The sequence below is a fragment of the Capricornis sumatraensis genome, chromosome 2 (assembly GCF_032405125.1).
Source record: "Capricornis sumatraensis isolate serow.1 chromosome 2, serow.2, whole genome shotgun sequence".
Classification (NCBI taxonomy): Eukaryota; Metazoa; Chordata; class Mammalia; order Artiodactyla; family Bovidae; genus Capricornis; species Capricornis sumatraensis.
In genome coordinates, this window is record NC_091070.1 from 98,924,943 (window position 1) to 98,943,825 (window position 18,883).

The 18,883-nt window shown below is 42.4% G+C and overlaps 1 long non-coding RNA gene and 1 other non-coding gene across 2 annotated transcripts; both read left to right on the forward strand.

Annotated features, from left to right (window-relative positions):
• Positions 1–16,245: 16,245 nt before the first annotated feature.
• Positions 16,246–17,747, forward strand: LOC138074292 (uncharacterized). The gene is made up of 3 exons (XR_011144444.1): positions 16,246–16,722; positions 17,158–17,233; positions 17,614–17,747. It is a non-coding gene; the product is annotated as an uncharacterized lncRNA (long non-coding RNA).
• On the forward strand, positions 16,940–17,076 carry LOC138074751 (small nucleolar RNA SNORA13). Its single transcript, XR_011144563.1, has one exon. It is a non-coding gene; the product is annotated as a small nucleolar RNA SNORA13 (small nucleolar RNA).
• Positions 17,748–18,883: the final 1,136 nt, after the last annotated feature.

The following is an 18,883-nucleotide window of genomic DNA, read 5'->3' on the forward strand; positions in this document are numbered from 1 at the left end:
AGTTAGAGAAATGATTTGTTTGTGCCAACCCTTTTCAGGGCCTGTCAGAGACTCTGACAGGAATTTACAGATAATTCCATCACCTTAGACAGCAGCTGTGCTCTGAAGAGACTTAAAATCCAAGGGCAAACAAGCCTAGTTGTTCTGCACACATGAGTAAGAAATGCAGAACTATCTCATCAATTCCAAGAGATCTGAGGGATTCTTTAATATTTAATTGCCCATTCCTTTTACATCCTTGAATGTAGTTTGCCTGTGCCTTTTCATCGACAAGATGTAAAAATCACAGGTAGACTGCATCAGCAGAATTAATATGGGTAAGACACTTCAAATGCATGTGCTCACAATGCCACATCTTACTAAAGCTTATCTATACTAAGTTTAACAGAGAGGAAAACTACTGGACAAACCAGAAACACAGAAGATAATCTTACCAACTACATTTAGGCACAAAACACAGTCAGCATGCCAACAGGGAAAAAACATCAAAGTTCAGTTAATTAAATCTTTTCTAGAAAAACTTCTGGATATAAATATTTATAAATACTAAATTAGATAGACAGACACACAGATACCAAAACTTGGTTGTGAAGTAAAATTGAAACAGCACTATAAAGCTAAAAGGAACTGGAGATCTTCTACAGGTGAAGAAATTTAGGAGCCAGAGACATAGGGTGACCTGTTATTGACACTGCTCTTTGGTGACAAAACCACAGAGAGAATCTAGCTGGTGTTTCCCGTCACTGCTGTAGCCAGCTCATCTGTTTATTAAGCTGCTCTGTTCAAGACGCACACAGAGAACAGCTTTATCCTCTCTTCCACTCTCTTCATACCTGCTTTCTGGACCCCTTTGCTCCCTTTGAATGGGAACTTAGGAAGGTCCCACAGTTCTCTAATCTAAGTTGCAAGAGTGGTCTTACTTGGGTATTTTATTTTATTTTATTTTTTATTTATTTTTGCTGTGCTTTTATTTTATTTTTTAAATTTTTATTTTTACTTTATTTTACTTTACAGTACTGTATTGGTTTTGCCATACATTGACATGGATCTACCACGGGTGTACATGAGTTCCCAATCATGAACCCCCCTCCCACCTCCCAGCCCATATCATCTCTCTGGATCATCCCCGTGCACCAGCCCCAAGCATCCTGTATCCTGTATCGAACATAGACTGGCGATTCTTTCCTTACATGATAGTATACATGTTTCAATGCCATTATCCCAAAACATCCCACCCTCTCCCTCTCCCTGAGTCCAAAAGTCCGTTCTACACATCTGTGTCTCTTTTGCTGTCTTGCATACAGGGTCATCATTACCATCTTTATAAATTCCATATATATGTGTTAGTATACTGTATTGGTGTTTTTCTTTCTGGCTTACTTCACTCTGTATAATCGGCTCCAGTTTCATCCATCTCATTAGAACTGATTCAAATGTATTCTTTTTAATGGCTGAGTAATACTCCATTGTGTATATGTACCACAGCTTTCTTATCCATTCATCTGCTGATGGAAATCTAGGTTGTTTCCATATCCTTACTTGGGTATTTTTAAAGCCTCTTTCATTTACTGTCCAAATTCCAAAATCTTTTCTGATGTAAATTGGCTCCTATCTTCCTAAGACTCGGGCTGGCAGGCGCATGGGGTTAGGTTCTTCTACCTTTCTTGCTCCACCTCTGCCCATGATCACACAGCAAATAAGTAGCAGGGCCCAGCTTTGAACCTAGTGGCCCGGCTCTCTAGGCAGTGAATCTCCTCTCACTGACTTCTTGTCAGTCTCCTCCACCAGCTCTTTATGGTAGTCCACCCTCCAGGCAACCTTTTAAAATGAACAGGCACGTTTGCCACACCTGCTGCATGATGGTGGAGCTGCTTCCACCAAATCGCGCTCGTCTGAGCCACTGCAGGCAGGGGCAGCTCCAGCCACGGTCTTTCTTAGCATCACAGTCCTCGAGTCTCCCAAACTTCCATACACACCAGGTTCTCCCAGCAGTTCCCCAGGTGGGGACAGTATTATACAGCAGGCCAATGACTCTAACAGTTTTCATCACCAGTGCTTAAGCTCCAACCCTAGAGGTTAGCAATGGGCCAATACAGGCTGAACTGGTTGCCCAACCATATAATACAATCTGCTCAGGTGATCTCTTTAGGATTTGGAGTACTTGGCACCTACTGTGTTTATCTTGCCATTGGAGTTTTGACCTTATCTCCTGGTGGCTCAGACAGTAAAGCATCTGTCTACAATGCGGGAGACCTGGGTTCGATCCCTGGAGGAGGAAATGGCAACCCATTCCAGTATTCTTGCCTAGAAAATCCCATGGACGAAGGAGCCTGGTGTCCATGGAGTCGCAAAGAGTCGGACACGACTGAGCGACTTCACTTTTTTTCTTTCTTTCTTTCTGAGATAAGAGGAATAAAAGTCACATTTAAAATCCTGATACTGTCTCTGCTGACTAAGACATTAAAAAGAAAAAATAACACATATTAGGATTATTGGGATAAATTAATATTGTTCAGTCTTTCAAGATGCCTTTTCTTAAGGAGTCTTGCTAGCTTAAGAAAAATATGCATTAAGAAAATAACCATAAACTCTCAGAATTGAAAGGAATTTTTTTAAGGCCGTACCATGTGGCATGCAGGAACTTAGTTCCTTGACCAGGGATCAAACCCGTGTCCTCTACATTGGGAACGTGGAGTCTCAACCATTGGACCACCTTGGAAGGGATTTTTAAATGTATTTAACTGTCTATCAGTTGCTAAGATATTTCTAAGCTGTTACCCATCCACGCTTGAACAGCCTCACGATGAAGAAATCACCATCTCTTCAACGGTGTGCTCCCATCTGGGCTTGCTTTCAACCATAAGAAAGTCATTATATGAAACTCAAAACTGCCTCTTTAAGGTTTCCACCCCTTGATTTTAACTTGATCCCTTGGGATGCCTCAGAACAAGTCTAACCCCCTCTCACAGGGCAGACTTCCAAAGACGTGAAGCCAGTGTCACTCACTGCACCTTCTAGTCCCCAGTTCCTTCAGCCACTTCCTTTATAGCACAGCCTCTAGTGCTCTTGTTACCTGGGTGGTCTTTTTCGTGAAGAGTCCTGAGCCTGCCTATGATGCACCTGAGGGACAGCACCTAGAACTGAAGACAGGATGGTGCAGCCTGGGGAAGAAGGAGCATCTCTCCTTTGCCATGGCACACTTTTTGATTAATAAAACCTAAGTTTACATTTACACTGCGGATTGCCATGGTACAAATGGATTTATATTATATTCACTGCCAACAAATTCCCACAAGTCTTTTCTAGGCATGCTACAGCTAAGTTACGACTTATCCTATATACATGCTGTTGATTTTAGGGCACAAGTAGTGGACTTTACATATATCCTCTTCAAAATCATTCTTTTAACACTCACCAAGTTCAACGCACCTAAGATTTTAGGATTCGGACTATTTAATTTATCCTCTTTAACTTTATATCTTCTCAAATTTTATAAGGGTGCTTCAACATCTTCATACAGACCAACAATAAAAAAGATTAAAGGAAAAGGCCAAGGGCATTCCTAGAAACATCCCTCCACTGAACACCAACCTGTTAAACAACATCCCCTTGGTAGCTATTAAATTACTTATCAACATACACAATGACAGAGGTACATAATAAGGGACTTAGTTGTGTCTTATTTAAATTCAGGTTGCTAGGTTCTTCTACCCAGCTCTTGAGGTCTGGAAACCTTACTAAAAAGAGAAATTTCAACTGATGGGTGTTAAACTCATTCTGGTTTCTCATAAGTAAGTGATGCAGCTTTTAAGGACTCACACCAATCACTTATTAGTACATTACGGAATTGTAACCACGCTAGTTATTATAGATCAGAGTTTATTGAAATTACTTCTTAACTTTTTGAAAGTTTGAAGGATCAGAACCCTCAAACTCCTCCCATCCTTCAGCTCCTCCTGGGCTCACCATGATGTTTCACAGATTCCTGAGGTTTTGTGTGATCAATTTCAAGCTGAGCCTCAGTACTCAGGGATTTAATTTATTCAGCTGTGAGACTTCAAATCTCTAATCGAGCAGCTAGGAATTCTCTTTCAGTGGCTAAAACAAACATTAACATTAATGCAACTAAAGCCACTCATTAGAAACCCAGGTTTGGGGGTTTGTGCTGTTGGAACTGTTCCGTGCCTCACAGGTGCACTCGTCTCACAGAGGACCTTCCAATGCTGTCTGCTACACCAAAGAAAGACTCTAGCACCACCAAAGAGGAAAGTTACTAATATGGAAACAGATGTTCCTATGAATACCCTTGGAAATGTATGGATATGAAACACATGCCACATATATTTAGTTACAAAAATTAAAAATCCTATTTTTATCTAGCAACTATATATTTCCAGAAAGTGACTAAGCACTGCAATCAAGTCATACCTGACTTAAACAAATTAAGACAGACTGAGCTGTCTAACCCACAAAAGAAGTATCTATTAATAATTCAACTCCAATTGCTATGTATATTTCCTGGCAGTCTGGATCCTGACTAAAAGCACCAGCTTTATTTTCCTAGTTGGCTTAAGACATACACTTCTGTGTCACAGGGAATTTTACCACTGAAAGATGTTTCATTTGTGTCCAGACTGGAATACATAAGATGTTCTTTTGAATTACTCAAAGTAGCGTATTAAAGCAGGTTTTTCTATGCAACTTGACCAGATATTAAAAAAAAAAAAAAAATGAAGTATCACCTCTGAAAAACATGTATAAAAACCCAGGTTTTAAAAACACCTCGAGAAGAGGGTGATTCTACTCCAATGTGGATATTTGATTGCTAATTTCATTCCAATTAAAGTATAACAACTGAGAATGCGTCTGTAAATCACAGTGAAGCTTTTGTGCTTGGCTTGTACTGCCACCTGGCGGCTTACTGCCTGTACTAATGTCAGACTTGCTTAAGGAATTTGATTTAACAGTCTCTGCAGTAGCACGAGACTTCCCAGGCGGTACTAGTCCTAAAGGATCCACCTGCCGATGCAGGAGAGGCAAGAGTCGCAGGTTCGATCATGGAGTGGGGAAAATCCCCTGGAGTAGGAAATACCAACACTCCACTATTCTTGCCTGCAAAATTCCATGGGCAGAAGAGGCTGGGTGGACTACAGGCTATGGAGCCACAAAGAATTGGACAGTTCTGAGCGACAAATCACTACTACTTGCAACATCACTGTCACCAACAAACAAAACATTTCTGTAAGATCTCTAAAATGGTGATGCAGAAGAGATTTCACATACAGGCTCTGGTAACCAAGTTAAGATAAACCACATCATTTGAACACAGTAAGCAAAATGATTAGTCAATTAATAATAAAAAATCCGTCAGGAAAAAAAGTTAGACCTAATCACACCCTAAAATAAGAACAAAATGAAAGAGACAAAGCTTCTCTAAACATAGACATACCTAGCTTTTAGTTAAAAAAATGAACATATGAAAATAAAACCGGGAATTTAGTTTACATGTATACAAATGAATAGGGTTACAAAAATATTTTTCAAAAAAAAATTCCTTACGGTATTAACACTTCTCGATATGTTTCAGAATCCATGCTTCTCCTTTGTGAAACATCTTTTCTTGGTTTAGGTCCTACTGGGTTATCAGCATTTATATGGGTTAACATGAATACTTTATTAAGTATTATATTTGTTAAAGTATATCTATTGTAAGAATCTGGCCTGCAGATACAAGGAATTTTCCCTTTAATATTTAAGATGTGTCTGCATGCTTAGTTGCTCAGTCGTGTCTGACTCTGCAACCCTTTGGACTGTAGCCCACTAGGTTCCTTAGTCAATGGGATTCTCCAGGCAAAAATACTGGAGTGGGTTTTCATGCCCTCCTCCAGGGGGTCTCCCCAACCCAGGAATCAAACGCACCTCCCTTATGTCTCCTGCACCGGCAGGTGGGTTCTTTATCCGCTGAGCCATTGGAGAAACCCTTAATTGTGTAAGATAAAGAGTTCCAAATTTTGCCAAATCAAATTATTTTCTTACTCCTTTCATTTATTTATTTTTAAAATAAAGATTATTATTTTGAAAGGTAATACTTCCTCACGGTCAAAAAGTAAGGAAAGTCTATGTCGCTATTCGTTGTAATCAGTTTCTTCCAGAAACAGCCATTAGCCTAAGGTTAAGTTTAGTAAGTCCTTTCTTCAGTCAAACATTTTCACTTAGCCTTTCTATTATTTGTTTTTTTCCCATTTAATTCTTTAAACTATGCAGGACTTATTTTGATTTATATCAGGTAATATTCTTTTTATTTCCAAAATGACAAATTACTCCTATCAGTGACATGCGTGGGTTGAAGCCCTCCCATCTCTGCTGATTTGTGATGTCTGCTTTAAGATACATTAAAATTTAGCATACATAACAAATGTTTATGAGTTATACCTTCCATTTCATTGATAGGTGAGTGCCTGTGCCAAACCCTTAATTATCTTATGAAATTGAGAATGTTGTAATATTTAATGTTGGAATATATATTAATATTTAGAGTTAGGTAAGGAGTTAGCCCTCCATCATTACTCTTCTTTTTCTAAATTTTTCTGGCTATTCTCATTAGTTTCTTGCTCTAAATGACCTTCAGAATAATTGTGTGAAGTTGCAAAAAAATTTAACCAAGTTACTTTAATAAAAAGACTGTGAGAATTGCTCTAAATTATAAATTATTTTGGGAAGAGTTATTACCTTTACAGATAGGTTGTTAGTAGAAAAAGCAGGATTAGTGATAAGCCTTCTGACACTCTTAAGCTGGATGGCTTTTCAAGGACCAAACTGATGAAGAAATGCAAATTCTTCTGTACCTGCAATGTGGCAGGAGATATGCAGAGAAGTCCCCTAATTCCAAAAATTTAAAATGCTGGATAAAATATTTTAACATATCTTTCTAAATGCATGGCTGAGTTGGCTAAAAAATAAGGGAAGTCCTCAGAGGCCACACATAAAAGATAGCATGAATCCAAAGTAAGTTCTGGAGCTGGTATGTGCCTGGGACATCTACCGACCTATCCCTGGTGGCTTACAGCTTAAGCTTCACAGGGTCAGTTGGAAGTTAGGAGACAGGACGCAAGGCCTGAGCAAGCGGGAAACAGAACTATGCATCCATATGTTAAGTGAACGAGGCAGGGTGGTAGGGAGTGAATCACCCTACAGAGAGAAATAGTGGAGACAGTTATCCCACTTTTTATTAGGAAGGATAAAACGGGGGAAATGTCTCCCTACAGAATGGCTAGCACCAGCTCTCCCTCATGCAGGAGGGCGCACAGCTGGTTCTCTGTGGAGCGGGTGGGACGGCCTGGCAGCGCCTCCTGAGCGGTAGTGGTGGCAGTGGATTAGTCCCTAAGTCACATCCGACCCTCGTGACCCTGTGGACTGGGGCCCGCCAGGCTCCTCCGTCCATGGGATTTCCCAGGCAAGAATACCAGAGTGGGTTGCCATTTCCTCCTCCAAGGGATCTTCCCAACCCAGGTCTCCTGCATTATAGGTGGATTCTTTACCAACGGAGCCAGCAGGGAAGCCCAGATAAAAGTACCCTAAATCCCCAGCAACACCACAAATAAATTTTTTCTAGAGGAACACACCCAAAAGATTACCACAGCTTAGTTTCCAAAGAACATATGCTTACAGTTAAAAAAAAAAAACCTATAAGAAAACATATAACATATGACAGTGAGTTGAAACAGACAACTTTAATTTCTAACCTTGAGAATATTGAACGAGTGTGTTTATATTTAAATATAAATCTCACATATATTTTTGAGAAATAAAAGGGGGTACATAACAAAGGAACAAAAGATATCATAAGTAACCTACATCTCTGAAAAAGAACCAAAGAGAAATGCTAGAAAAATAATTTCTAATAATTGACATCAGAAACTTAGTCTCAGCATCTGGCTCAAAACGGCAACGTAAGAGGCTCTCTGACCTCACCCTCCCAGAGACACACTGAATCAACAGCTGGACACAAGACAATTTCCTCTGAAGAAAATCCAAAAAATACTAGACTCCTACTCACTGGGCAAATGAGAGAAAACTCACATCAAACCAAGGAGAAGCTGAGAAACAATCTTGCCATAATCCCCAGCCCTGGTGCAGCAACACCTAACTAGGAGGGAACTCACACCTTTCAGCTTCTCCCTAAGGAGTGAAGGATTGAAACAGCCAATCTGATGCTAATTTTTAAGACCTCCACCTGAGAGATGAGTACCTAAAACATCTAGCTTTGAAAACCAGTGGGACTTGCATCCATGAGCTACACAACGCCACAGGGCTCTAAAAGACAGTCCCTAAAGGGCTCACACAGACTTAGCATGGCTAACCCCCAAGCCCAGCACAGAAGCAGCAGGCTGAAACCTGCCCAGTCTTTCCGTAAAAGAGGCCTATTTGCATATTTTGGTAACAATGATCTGAGGGGTAACTTCTAATTTAACAGATATCCAAGGGCTGACTTCATTTTTACCCCCCTTCTCTGGTGACTCAGACAGTAAAGCGTCTGTCTACAATGTGGGAGACCTGGGTTCGATCCCTGGGTCGGGAAGTTCCCTGGAGAAAGAAATGGCAACCCACTTCAGTACTCTTGCCTAGAAAATCCCATGGACGGAGGAGCCTGGTGTCCATGGGGTCACAAAGAGTTGGATACGACTGAGCGACTTCACTTTCACTTCACTTTCCCCTATAATTACTGTTTTTGACATCATATCTCACATCTTTTTGGTTGTGTATCCCTTAACTACTCATTGTGGATTAGATGATTTTACTACTTGTATTTTAACTTCCCTATGAGTTTTTCACATAGTTGGTTTACTATGTTTATGGTATATTTGCCTTTACCTATTTTTCCTATTGCAATAATTGTGTTTCTAGTTGTGGACTTTTGTTTTTCCCTTAGAGAAACCTCTTCATCATTTCTTGTAAAGCTGGTTTGGTGGTGCTGAATTCTGTAAGCTTCTGCTTATCCTTGCAATTTTTCATGTCTCCATCAAATGTGAATGTAAGCCTTGCTAGGTAGAGTACTCTTGGTTGTAGATTTTTCCTTTTCATCACTTTAAAATATATTGTGGCATTCCCTTCCGGCCCGCAGAGTCTCTGCTGAAAAGTCATCTAGCGCTTTAGGTGAGTTCCCTCGTATGTAACTTGTTGCTTTCTCCTTGCTGCTTTTACTATCTCCTCTTTATCTTTACTTTTTGCCATTTTAATAAAAAATGTGTCCTGGTGTAATCATCTCTAGTTTGATTTTGTTTGGGTCTATGTTTCCTGGATCAACCAATTTCAAATCACAGCAGAACGGAGGCAGAATGGATACACTCCTCAGAAGGAGGACTTAACGAAACTGACTAAAGAAGAAAAAACTTGAGTGGTTCAATCATTAAAGAAACTGACTCAGTAGTTTGAAATGTTCCTACAAAAAAATTCTAGGTCCAGATAATTCTTAAAATGAGGTTTATTTTTTACTTAAAAAACTTCTGACTTTATGTTAAATTCTTCAGAGAAGACAAAAAGAGGAAAAAGTCTCCAAGTAATTTTATAAAGCCAGTACTGTATAAGCATACTCCACAGAACATTTTCCTGATTAACGTTTTCCCAATAAATTAACTCTTGTATTTAATACTCCAATATCATATAACACATATATCATTCAAAACAACAGCAGAATGAAGTCAGAAAGAGAAACAAATAAATATTGTATATTAACGCATATAGATGGAAGCTAGAAAAATGGTACTGACCAGCCTGTTCACAGGGCAGGTATGGAGAACAGACTTGCGGACACAGCAGGGGAAGGAGCGGGAGGGCCATCCTGCGAGAGGAGCATGGAAACACAGACAGCACCGTATGCAGAACAGACAGCAGTGGGAAGGTTTAATTACACGGCAAAACACAAGGTGCTCAATCCTGCGCTCTGTGACAACCTAGAGGGGTGGGACCGGGGTGCTATGAGGGGGCTCAAGAGGGAGCGGCCACATGTGCGCTTATGGCTGGTTCATGTTGAATGGCAGAAACCAACATCTACAACAACATTGTAAAGCAATTACCCTCCAGTTAAAAATAAATCCTAAAAATTGAAAAAACTGACTATATACAAATATTATATTTAGGACCCAAAACACATTTTTACCAACAACAACAAAGGTATAGGGAATGCCCTGAGTTGCATTACAAACGCAACTGGAAAAATGTTCCCAGCTTCATCTGTCAGCAAATCACAAAGCATACTGAATTTCAATGAAAGGGGTATTCCACATAGACACCATTGGTGATGGAAGAAGCACTAGAGTACCATACCATCTTCAGTGTGTGTCATTTTCTGCCACATTTCCACACTGCTTTTCATATTTCATATTGCTTTTTTTTTCCCCCTAGTTTTGTATTCTGAGAAACAAAAAAGCTGAGGAAATGTTAAAGATTAATGGAGAAAGAAGCAAACCAAGCAGAAAAGCAGTAACAATAAAAGAGATTATGTTACTGCTGACAAAGCAACTATTTGCTCATAGCTATATAGTTTGGTGATCAGGAAGGAAAGTCGTGGATGTTACAGCCTATTGTTACAGTTTTTATTTCATAGAGCTTTGTTTAATATATTTTAGTTATATTTTATGAAACTAGTTTGGGTTAAGGACTAACTCATTATAATTGTACCATTTAAAACGAAGGAAATAGGCTCCCAGAAAATGTTTTTGCATAGAATATCTGTAATTTGTTCAGAGACAAGTTACTAATATTAAGTAGATATCTAGGAGGTTCCCAGCTAGAGCAATGGGAAAGAATCCAGCAGCCAATGCCAGAGTCAAGGAATCGATCCCTGGCTTGGGAAAATCCCCTGGAGGAGGAAAGGGTAACCTGCCCAGTAGTCTTGCCTGGGAAATTCCATGGACAAAGGAGACTGGCGGGCTATAGCCCATGGGACTGGGAAGAGTCGGACACAGCTGAGCAACTGAGCACACTGACAAGAAGAACTATCTGTATGAGTGAGCGAAGTCGCTCAGTCGTGTCTGACTCTTTGCGACCCCATGGACTGTCGCCTACCAGGCTCCTCAGTCCATGGAATTTCCCAGGCAAGAGTACTGCAGTGGGTTACCATTCCCTCCTCCAGGGGATCCTCCCGACCCAGGGACCGAACCTGGGTCTCCCACATTGCAGGCAGACACTTTCCTGTCTAAGCCACCAGGGAAGCCCCAAACTATCTATATAATTCGAGCCAAAACTATCAAAGAGGGGCTTTCCTGGTGGTCCAGTGGTTAGGAACCTGCCTTTCACTGCAGGAAACACCAGTTCAACCCCTGGTCTGGGAAGATCCCACATGACACAGAGCAGCTAAAGCCCCGTGCCACAACTACTGAAGCCTGTAAACCTGAGTCTGTGCTCTGCAGCAGAAGCTACTGCAGCAAGGAGCCTGAGCACCAGAGCTGCAGGGCAGCCCCTGCTCGTCACTACTAGAGAAGCCCCCGAGCACGGCAGCGAAGACCCAGCGTGGCCAAAAATAAATGCACAGGTGTCTAAACACAGAGATAAAAAAACCATCAAAGACGGTATGAGAAAGAGAAACACAATCCCCTCTTGTTCATACATATAAATGCAGTCATTCCAAACAGAACAGTTTTTGAAATTCCAAGTTTGGTTTCTCCCAGAAATGTAAGGCTGGTTCAACAATAGCAAATGTATTCACGCAATTCACCTCATTAACACATTATAAGAAAAAAACCTTGTGTTCATCTCAATAGAGGCAGAAAAAAAAATTTAATAAAATTCAATATCCACTCATGATATATTAAAAAAACTATTAGCAAACTAAAAATAGGACACTTCTCTAACCCAATAAACGATAAAATGCATTAAAATGTCATACGTCATACATACATGTTGAAACTTTACGAGCATTCCTTTAAAGCTGTGAACAAGACAAGGATGTCTATTATCATTCTATTCCACAATATCCTACATGTCCCAGTCTGGGCATGCATGCACACACACACACACACACACACACACACACACACACACAGTATAAGTAGAAAGGAAAAACACTTCCATAGATAATATGATTGTTTAAAGAGAAAATCCAAGAAAATTACAAATGATTTTAAATTGAGTATTCAAATTATTTAATATCTTTTGGATTTTATATCAGATCCCTAACTCCCAACATGAAGAAAATGTCAATCCTCTGGATTAAGCACTTCACAATGAAATGTGCATAGCTTATCTGCAAAATTTTACTGTGCTCCTGATGAGAAAATTGAAGCAGGACGAGGAGCAGGGGAAGAAAAACAGCCCACTTCTCCCTCTCCACCCTTACAGGGTTTATTAGTTTTCTTTTGCCACCGTAACAAATTAACACAAATTTAGCAGCTTCGAACAACACAAATTTATTATCACAGCTCTGTAGGCAGGAAGTCTGGCATGAGTTTCAGTGGACTAAAATCAAGGCATCAGCACGGCTGCGTTCTTTTCTGGAGACTCCAGGGGAGAATCTGCTTTCATGCGCACGCGGGTGGCTGGCAGATTCAGTGCACACAGCTGTAGACAGGAAGTCCGTGTTTGCTGGCTGGCTGTCAGATGAGGGCCATTCCCAGATTCTAGATGCTGGCCATCCAAAGATCTTCCTCCTCCATCTTCAAAGCTAGCAACGGAAGGTTGAGTCCTTCTCCTGGCTTCTCTTCTGCCACATCTCTCTGACTTTTTCTCTGCATTTTTTATCTCCTCATTGCACGATCCCTCATATTAATCACATCTGCAAAGCCCCCTCTTTACTACATAATGGAACATATTTACGGGCTCTGGGAATTAGGATGTGGACACCTTTGAGGGACCATTATTCTGCCTACCAATCAGAACAAGGAAACTGGGTTTGTTCCACGCTTGCATTAACACTGTAAGTAGCTTGTACATCTTTCCATAATGCCTCCACTCCAACAGCACAGGAAATACTCCCTCTCTTTTTCTCACGTCCTTTCTGCTTGTGTTGGCTGAATTATCAGGCTTTCCTTCCTAGGCAATGTGAGGTCGAAGCAGACGGGGAAGATGAAGAATTTAGAATTAATTTCCTGACACTAACATTAATCCAGTATTTGAAACAAATGCCTTCTATTCTTGAACTATCCAGTTTAGGGATGATTTACAAGGGGCAGATGAGAAAGAATGAGGTGGGAAGAAAATGTCAAGACACTAAAAGAAAAGTAGCAGCATAGTACCCGCCTTCCTTAAGACGTCAACCCAAGAAGTTTCCATACTTGGGATGGCAGCAAACAAGGAGAGTACAGCTCATCAGAGTCATTAATTGGGTATCACTATGTACTGTACAGCGTTAACTCATTCAACAAACCTTGCTTAAATCTTTAATCTACGTGGTCCATAGCAAACTCTGGGACACAGTGAAGGACAGGGATGCCTGGCATGCTGCAGCCCATGGGCTGCAGAGTCGGACACGACTTACGACTGAACAACAACAACGTGGCACGTGGGCTTCCCAGGTGGTGCAGTGGTCAAGAGTCTGCCTGCCAGTGCAGGAGACACAAGAGATGTGGGTTCAATCCCTGAGTCAGGAGGATCCCGTTGAGGAGGAAATGGCAACCCGCTCCAGAATTCGTGCCTGGACAGTTTCATAGAGGAGCCTGGTGAGCTACAGTCCACAGGATCACAAAGAGTGGACGTGACTGAGCAATGGAGCAGGCACCCATGCACGCATGTGGTACCCACGTAAAGGTATTATCCCATAAAACAGAACCCTGGGCTTAGAGAGGTGTCATTTACCCAAAAGCACTAAAGTCAAAGCAAGAAAGAAAGTCAAGTCGCTTAGTTGTGTCTGACTCTTTGCAACCCAGCGGACTGTAGCCCGCCAGACTCCTCCGTCCACGGGATTTTCCAGGCAAGAATACTGGAGTGGGTTCCCATTTCTTCCTCCAGGGGAGCTTCCTGATTCAGGGGTTGAACCTGGGTTTCCGTCTACTGCAGGTAGACTCTTCAACGTCCGCCCACCGGGGAAGCCAAAGGTCAAAGAGCTGGACAGGAACCTGGGTCGGCTGGCTCCTCAGCCAAAGGAAATATCCTCTCACTGACTTTCCCGAGCAAGAAGGCAAGATTGAAAGTTACCATAATCCCCAAACTGTACCCTTCAGAGTCTTCAAATAACACTCTTTGAGGAGACCTTCTCCTTCTCCAACCTTTCTCTCCCCAGATGTTCCAGAGACTTCCTCATGAAGGTCTTAGATTTATTTACCTTTTCATGGTCATTACACATTTACTTCCGTATGGTCCCTGCCCCTGTTGTCCCAGTGGTGATGTTATCATTCAGGCTAGTCCTTGTGGGATGACCACTGGACTACAGGCATTAAATTATCCGTTTCTTTTCTTCTTCCTTCCTTTCCTTCTTCTCTTTCCTCTTTCTGTTTCTTTTCTCTTTCCTCGCTTCTCTCTTCCCTCTTTCCCTTTCATTCCTTCCTTCCTTCGCTCCCTCCGCTCTCTCTTTCTTCCTGCAATAAGCTTCAAAGAAACAAAGGAAGGTGCTGGGCTGAAGTCTCTGGTGCTTCTCTACTAGAACTCGGAGGCGCAAGGAAACCACACAGTCCAAATTGCTACAGGCTTCATCCCTCCCATGTTATGGCCATCAGCAAGAAACCAATGAACCACCTCTACTTTCTTTCAGTGCTAAAAATCAATTTTAAAATTTCAGCATAAAATCCCAACACCTTACCACAGATAAAAGCCTAAAATCAATTTTAAAATTTCAGCATAAAATCCCAACACCTTACCACAGATAAAAGCCCCGTATGATTCGTTCCTGCCTGTCTCTTCCACTGCATCTGATGTCAGCCTGCACTTCTGCGGCTCTAGCCACGCTGACCAGGGCCTGCTTCTGAGTGCCAGAAACATGACTCGTCTGAATTGAAATGTACTAGAAATAAATACACTGGATTTCGAAGACTTCATAGGAATAAAAGAATGCAGTGTATATCATTAATAATTGTATAGTAACTACATGTTTAAATGATAATACTTAGCACAGGTTGCAACTCTGAATTTAATTTGTTCCTTTTTTTTTAACTTAAAAAAGGTTTTATTGAGATATAATTGACATCATACAATGCACCCATTTAAAGTATGTGATTCAGTGGTTTTTAGACATATTCACAGATACATGCAACCATCACCATTCAGAACATTTTCATCTCAAAAAGAAACCCCGTATCTTTAAGCTGTCACCTCCCTAGCCATCCATTCCCAGCCCCTCAGTTCTATGCTGCTGCTGCTAAGTCGCATCAGTCGTGTCCGACTCTGTGCGACCCTGTAGACAGAAGCCCACCAGGCTCCTCTGTCCCTGGGATTCTCCAGGCAAGAATACTGGATTGGGTTGCCATTTCCTTCTCCAATGCATGCATGCACGCATGCTAAGTCGCATCAGTCGTGTCCGGCTCTGTGCGACCCCATAGACGGCAGCCCACCAGGCTCCTCTGTCGCTGGGATTCTCTAGGCAAGAATACTGGAGTGGGGTGCCATTTCCTTCTCCTAACTTGTTCTTTTAACGTGCATTTCTAAGATTTAAGACATTCGTGGTTCGCACTCGATTCCTACCGGACTGCGAGGCTCTATGACATTTTCGCCTCCTTTGTTTCCGTCTTGGCACTTAACACTGATGAACTTACGGGGTGCACGTTACCTGTTTCGTGTCTTTCTCACAGAAACAGACTGTAAGACAGGAATTCTGTCTCATTCACACCTGGTTCTCAGGCATTTAGAATAGAGCGTGAAGCATAGTATATATGCAATAAATATTTCTGGAATTAACGACCTTACTCTTCCTCAGCTGGAGACGGTGAGCTCTGCCTCTCCTCGTCAGAACACGAAGTCTCCGGTCCTCTGGACTACACCCGCAGCTCAGCGCTGACCGCGTGCTCTTGACACTGGGAGGAGGGGTGGTTGAGTATCCACACTGGGAAAGAACTGCCCTCCCGCAGAAAGAGCCGCTCGCTGGGCTCCACCGGCGGGCGCCCGGGGAGAGCAGCCGCGCCCCTCACAACTCTGCCCGTGCCGCCCCGCCCCTCTGCCAATCACGGGGCAATTCGCCCTCCGGCCACACGGCGGCGTCTGGCGAGGGCGCGGATGTCGATGGTGCGGTCCGTGCTCCTCGCACCCCTCCAGCAGTGGGTCCTTCCAGTCGTAGAAAAGCATTGTGGGAAGGCGGCGCATCCTTTCTGGCCTCGGCTCGCGGTGGGGGTGTTCTTAGCTAGAGGTTCGGATGGCTCGGGTCGTCCCGCAGCCAGCCCTCTGAGGGCCCGGGCGCCGGGCAGGACCCTGCGGCCTCCCTGAGTCTTGGGAGGCTGCTGCCGCAAGCGGGCCGGGCAAGATGCTCCCGGCACCTGAACGCGTGGAGGGCAGCGGCCTGCTTTGGCCTCCGCCACGTTGTCGTTGAGACCTCAGGAGGCTCCAAGCGGCCCCGAGTCTGCTTTTCCATGCCAGGAGACGGGGCGATGGGGGTGGGGGCTTTTGAGTTCATCGACTGTGTGTCAGGGAATATCCAATGAGGGGATTTTGTGCGTGTGAAAGGGAAAGGCTTCATCGTGTAACAGCACGTATGCCGACCCTGTGGTGTGAAATCGGGTCAACGCGAGAGTGTCATTTCAGGTGTAGATCTTGATAACTATGTCATGGTGCAGAATTTGGCGGAAATGAGCAGCACCATCCTTGCAGGTGAGTTTTCATGTTCTTACAGAAAGGATCAGTTGCCTCGAGATTTTAATATTTTAGCCATCTAGTAGAGTAATTAAGCGTTCCTTATCCAGTTGGATTCTGAGTCGTAGAAGAAAATGTACAACTGGGCTTAGTTCCCCTCAGAACAGTGAATCTCGGCCCTTTTGTCTTAGGGTTAGCACCTCGGCGCCACGCAGCATTCCTTATGCGGTTTTCTAGCCTTTGTGTTGCCCATTCACTTTTGGAAACTAGTGGATGTGGTGTCAAAAAAGGCGTACACAAAACACTTTCGCAGCTTTTTTTCCTGCCCTTGTATTTGATGTCTTTGGTGTAGGAGCTGCGTAAGTAACATACACTCATAGTATTTACACATGTAGTTTTGATTCTGCAAAGTTAAGTGTACCTTTCTCTTAACCGGTTTTAATTTTTGTTCAGGTGAAAGATGGACGCTGAAGCATAGACTGCTGCCAGCTGAATACTTAACTATCTGGAAGCGTGAAGATGACCTAAGGTAGGGTGATAGTTTTGAATTATTGATAGTTGTCATAACAGCAGTTAACAGTAATGTGAATTTTATCTTTCTAGATGGGGGTCCTTCTCTGGTGGGTATTAGTTTATAATTGTTACTAGTTCATTAATATTAGTACTGCTGTAAACAGATTGTTAACTGCAAATGGGATACCCTCATCCCATTTATCATGAAATCTTCACATGGTTTTATGCGTAGTAGCTAAAATTTGAAAAACCACTTGGCCAGCTCTCAAGCATGTTTTCTGTTGATGTATGAAGTCCAGAAGTGCATGACTTAATCCAGGAAAGAAGCATACTGAGTTTATAAGTCTTGAAGTAAATGTTCACTTGTCAAATTGAGCGCCTTATTTTTTCTTTTAGGCTGTCCTTGGTGAGGAATTTGACAACTTGATCTTCAGGAGCTGCTTAGAGTATTTAAAATTTCCAGGATTGTTTAAAAAAAAAAAAGTGCTTTTGGACAGCCCATAAATGTACATATAAAACAGTGGGACTGTAAATAAAATAATGTGTTTCTTGGAGGTTTGTGTCTTATGATTTAACTGCTAGAACATAGCATTCTTTCACTGAAAGATCAAAAAGGGGCAGATCACTTAAGGCTCTGTTTAAAGCAAGGGAAAGCCATGATGGAAATGTACATTTGCAAGAAAAGCAGTGCCGTGGGCCAACTGGAGGCTACTACTGTATGCCATATTCTGTCTGTGCCAGAGCTGACCACCTTGGAGAAGGGTGGTGGTAAAGTTAGGAAAGAGGGAGAGTTAAAACTATAGCAGCCAGGAGTTAGTAATGAAGGATATGTCCGTAATGATGATGGTAATGATTGCTAGGTGTGCAGTCTTGTACATTCACAAGATGAGCTAGGGGAGCAGCTTTTTGAGCTAGTCTATTTCAATTGCCTTAGAAATCTAAGTGACTCCTTGATACTACACTGGTCTGTAGTCTGAAAGAAAGTGAAAGTCACTCACTTGTGTCCAACTCTTTGTGACCCCATGGCCTGTACAGTTCATGAAATTCTCCAGGCCAGAATATTGGAGTGAGTAGCCTTTCCCTTCTCCAGCAGATCTTCCCAACCCAGGAGTCAAACTTGGGTCTCCCGCATTGTAGGCAGACTGAGCCACGAGGGAAGTCTGTAGTCTAAGCTATGTGAATAAAACTTGGCCACGGGAATAAGTGTGGTCCATGAGGGTCTAGATTTTAGAGACTCAATTACTGATGTAGAATAGGGGGAGCTGGAAAGGACAGAATGGCAGGAGCAGTGAGAAATGCATTAAAGTAAAAAATACTGCAGGATAGCTTGAAAGTTAACCTTGTGATTTGGTGACGTGAAAGTCATGTCTGAGGTCTGCTTTAGTGGAACAGTGGGGAAGAATCCATATTTGAGATGGTTGGAGATAGCACATTAGGAGATCAGTTGAGCACATGTAACTGGAGAAGGGTCTGGTTGTGAGATTTGGCTGTCTTTACTAGCTGACAGGAAGAGGTTAAATACATGAGGCAGCAGGGATGAGAAGGCTGAGGGAGCTGGGCTCCAGGGCATGTCAGGTAGAGTGACAGGAGAAAAGGAAGGACATGGGTTGATGGCAGCCATGACGAGGTCTGTCTTTTGTATCAGCGGAAGATGAAAGCTCCTGTA